A 4844-nucleotide genomic window follows, 5' to 3' on the forward strand; every position below is an offset into this window, starting at 1 on the left:
CAGACTTCCTGTGCATAAAGGAACATCTGATTAGTATTCTAACAAATGAAAGAAGGACTTTCTTCTCTGCTCAAAATACAAGACCCTCACTCAATCAATTACAAAACCATGAAGCTTTAACCGCTGGCTTACCTAATTGGCAAGATGGAAAAGCCATTCACTCGGGAACAGACACTGACACCTAAAACCTTGACTTGCACTTTCTAAAAGTAGACTTTGAGAAAGATCTGTGGCCTCTGCTTGTCACCATGTGCCACTTGCGCCAAAACACCCTCAAAGAAAAGAGGGGAGCCAGCGTTGCCTATCCTGTTTTATAAGCTATTTATGCATGCAGGGGTAGAGATGATTCCATTTTGTCTGGCGGTAATCACTGGCAGTTGTTAACAGTAGAGAATAACATTGTTCTAATTGCTGCTACCGTATGTAGATCATTCGTGTCATTCATGATTTGGGTTTTTGGCAGGACAATTTGTTTTTCCTGCACTGCTCAACAACTTACATAAGGCTTGGTTATGCCCCAAACTAATTGGGTTGAATGTTAAATGTTGATTCACTGACCAAGGAAAAATATAATAATTGGACCTCCTGCTAAATGTTAGTTTAAGGGTGGATGTCTTTGACCACAGGATTTCTGGCAGGATCTGTACTATTGTTCTGTGAATTAGCATTAAACTGGAACTGACGGTGGGAAATCCACTGTTTAGAATGACGGATCAATATTGAACATATATGAAATTGATTTATTGTACACACAACTTGAATTCTTGAAACAACTGTCTAGTAACTGAAAATAAGGAACTTTATATTAAAGTTCCTTTAAGGTTTAGCAAAGAAATTAACTCTGTAACCTCTGCTGTCCCTTGGAGGAGAGTCTTCTCAAGTCTCTAACACTGCATCTTCATCACCTCACAAACCATGGAGCCATACTAAAACGTCTTGTGAATTTTAATCTGGCTGAGAACTGCACCCAGACTTTAAAAAGTGCCACATGAATCTGAGTGTTTAAAGTGCGGGTGTAAACGGAGATGGTGAGTTCGGTGGCCGGCTTGGAGGGACTCTGAATGTCTCCATTCAGCTGCACCTGTCTAACTGCACTAAAGGAGCCGGGACTGGGGCCCCAAGGTGGAGCTCAGCCAAGTGGCAGCAAGAGAGGAAGGTAAGGAAACGGAGCTCAGCGGAGGCTGGGCTGAATGTGAGTCCCCTGAGAATCTCTTCCACCGCCTACTCGCCAAGGTTATAAATAACTTTTATTAGGTTTACGTGGAATTAGCGCAGATGTTATTTGTCAGTATCTGCTCACAGATATAGACATAGACCTGCTGGCATGGGGAGAAGAAAGAGGGTAAAGGGTTAATATCAGGGCTTAGCATAAGATTACATGTGTGCAAGATGACAAGGATATTTGTTAAAAATAATACATTTGAATTCTGAAATTAAAAATGTGTTCATTTTACATATTTATTATTGTTATGTTTAATTGTGGTTTTGAAGCATGCCCCAGTATCCCTGGCATGTAAACAAACAAAAAACAATCTATTGACCACTATCCTAAAATGATGTTGTTTTATCTTTTGTTTCAAAACAGCCCTGACCTATTGAGGCATGGTGTCCACTTGACCCTTGGAGTTGATGTGCGTGGTATCTTGTATCTTGCACCTTTAAGCCCTGTAAGTTGCGATTTGGGGCCTCCATAGATTGGACTTGTTTGTCCAGCCATTGGGTTGAACTATAGGAAATCTGGGTCACAAAGTCATTGTTGTGATCTTCAAACCATTCTTGAACCATTTTTGCTTTGTGTCAGGGTGCATTATCCTGCTGAAAGAAGAATGCAATATCGTTTCCATGAAAGGTTGTAATCAAAGTCTGCAACGATGCTGAGGTAGGTGGAACGTGTCAAAGTAACATCCACATAGATGCCATGACGCAAGGTTTTCTAGAAGAGTATCACACTGCCACAGTTTCCATAGTGCATCCTGGTGCCGTGTATCGCCCAGGTATGCAATGCACCCATAACTGGCTGATCATGTGATGCAACTCCTACATGAACCCTACCAAAGCATTTCATAATGTGATTTGTTAGTCCACACCCCCTTATTCCATTGCTTTGGGTCCAGTTGATGCTCACATTGTAGGTGTTTTCGGCAGTGGACAGGGGTCAGTATGGGCTCCATGTCCACTTACCTGTCACTAGTTCACTGCTGTTGCTTCCTTGGACCACTTTTCATAGATACTAATCACTACAGACCAGGAACACCCCAGAAGCACTGCAATTTTACATCACAAGTTGGACAAGTCTTCCTGCTTCTTCTTTGAGGACAAATTGTTCACTTGCTTCCTAATATATCCCTAACAGGTGCCATGATGAAGAGACAATCAGTGTTATTAACTTCACCTGTTAGTAGTCATAATGTTGCGCCTGATCGGTGCAACTGCAGATTGCCACTGCCTGCACAGTCAAACACAAACCAGCATCAAGACAGAAAAAAAATGTGCAAACTTCAGGATTGGATTTGAACTAAAAATTCTGAAGTAATAATAATTAAAATCTGGCAGCTCCACTTGAATGTGGCCTCCAGTATGTCATGAAGTAAATGCAAACTTGATGAGTTAAGTAAGAAAATGTAAACTTTATTGCAACTTTGTCATTCTATGTTATCTGATTTACAGAAGAGAGAAAAACACTTGTAATGGCACAGTCATTGTATTACGGTCATTGCTGATACTGCAATAATCTAGACACCTGTGTCGTCCAGATTTGTGGCATATTAAGGCACATGGCTCACTCAGTCTGTAGAGGGAAGGAATAACACAACAAAGCTTTTCCTGCAACTCCTACATTAACCTACCAAAGCATTCCATAACAGCATTATATAATGGGAAAAAGAAAAGCTCCTCACATGAAGGGCTATGGGAAATCACAGTGTGTCCATTGTACATTCTGCCCCAGGAGACATTAAGACGTTAATGTGTTCACAACATACTGCGTTGCACTAAGACATCCGGTGATCTGATAGGAAACTTCATTAGACCTGAGTGTTTGAGCTGATACAGTCAACTTTTTAGATCAAAGTTACACAATCAATTTAGTTGAGATAAATGTTAAGTTTCCAGAGTTTGTATCCTCACTGTTTGCCATTTAAGATTTTCCTTTATGGAACAAATTGATTAAAAAAAAAAAAAGCAACACTGACAGTTGACTATAAAGAGCCGAGCTTCAGGGTATAAAGATTACGTCTCTTCTTGGACTGATTTTAAACATAATCAAAAAATAGAATCAGTCTCATTTACATTTCATTTGCTTAGAGCATTAAGTCTGGGTTCAAACAGCTTTTACAAGTAAACAACTAAACTTAAGAAAGTGATAGAAGTGTAAAGATAGTCCAGAGAGTAGGCTATGTAATGGTACACATGAGGAGAGAAGCTGAATTACTCACGAAGGTTTATGTCAGGTGGGCCTCTGCACATCTGTGCTTTCAACAATTCCAGCAATTTCAGGTGAATCCTTCACAAATACTTTGTTTCTCTCCAAAAAGCCAATTTCTCATATGCAAACATGGTATGCTTACAACTGAGAGCATTGTATTTATTTGATGTGGCTCAACATTTGGAGAAATATAAGTTTTGTACTTTATTTTTATGGTGAGAGTAGTAGTAGGTAGAAAAGTACCATCATATGACACATCGATCATATGTCCCTATCAAGTAATTATAAACTGAAGACACTCAACGTTTGCATAGAAATTGGAAAATAAATTTACCGGTTTCAGTAAAATAGGCTTAAGAAATAACAAAAATACAACTTTTTGTTTTTCCATTTCGGTTTTTGTACAGAATAGACAAATGAGAAATCTCCAAAAGAGTGATTTTTAGCACAATTGGAAGTCAGATTTTGCATCTTTTGGACCAAACTATCTTTATACCTGGTCCAAAGTCTTTCACTGAGCCTCACAGCTGCTGCTGGTGGATTCATACTCATGAATGGGAGTGATATCACAGTCAGATTATCAGATAAAAAGGGTCTGATTACATGTATTTATACAAAATCTCCTTTTCACCCATGTGGTGTCATCAGCAAGGTTGTCTTTACAACTTAATTCGGCTCACATGTAAGAACACATCAACAGTCAGTAAAGAAAGAGGCACTCACTTAAAAGCGCTTGATACAGCAGGTTAAACTCTAATCTAAAATTTAAATATATGCAAAGTTACGATGAAAGTGGCTTGGCCTCAAGTTCATCAGCATACAGTACAAAGGGACATTCATGGATGTCTATGACTTAACTATTCTAAGAATATGAACTATGGGGTGATAGGCTGTTGTGTCTAATGACTTTGTAAAGCAATTCATATACGTTACTTGAGGTACATTCATCTTTCATAAAACATCGGCCCTTTGGCCTGATGAGTTCAAGTAAGAGCCTTTCCATAGAGTGAGCAAGACATATGGTACCATGGTGCTTGTATGTAGCTTCCTGTGTTAATTTCCCGCCAGTAAGTGTTTCTCTCAAAAGGCCCTTTTAACCGCCTTCCTTGTCTTTCTGCATCTTCATTTGGTCTTCTTGAGAAATTCAGATACTTTTAAGCAAACAAGGAGCTTGCTTTGTTCCTCCTTATGAAGAGAGCCAACAGCAGCTACAAATTTAAAGACTGTAGAAATGCAGTATGTAAACACACATACTTCTCCAGAACCATTAAAAAAAAGAAAACAAACAAACAAACAAAAAAAGCAGCAGAGTGGATGAAAAAGTCCAGAAACAAATCACTAAGAGGTAAAACCATTCAGCATAAAAAAAAACAAATGAAAAGAAGACAAATAACATAAAGGAAAAAAATATTTTGAACCA

Source organism: Astatotilapia calliptera, chromosome 7, assembly GCF_900246225.1.
Source record: "Astatotilapia calliptera chromosome 7, fAstCal1.2, whole genome shotgun sequence".
Classification (NCBI taxonomy): Eukaryota; Metazoa; Chordata; class Actinopteri; order Cichliformes; family Cichlidae; genus Astatotilapia; species Astatotilapia calliptera.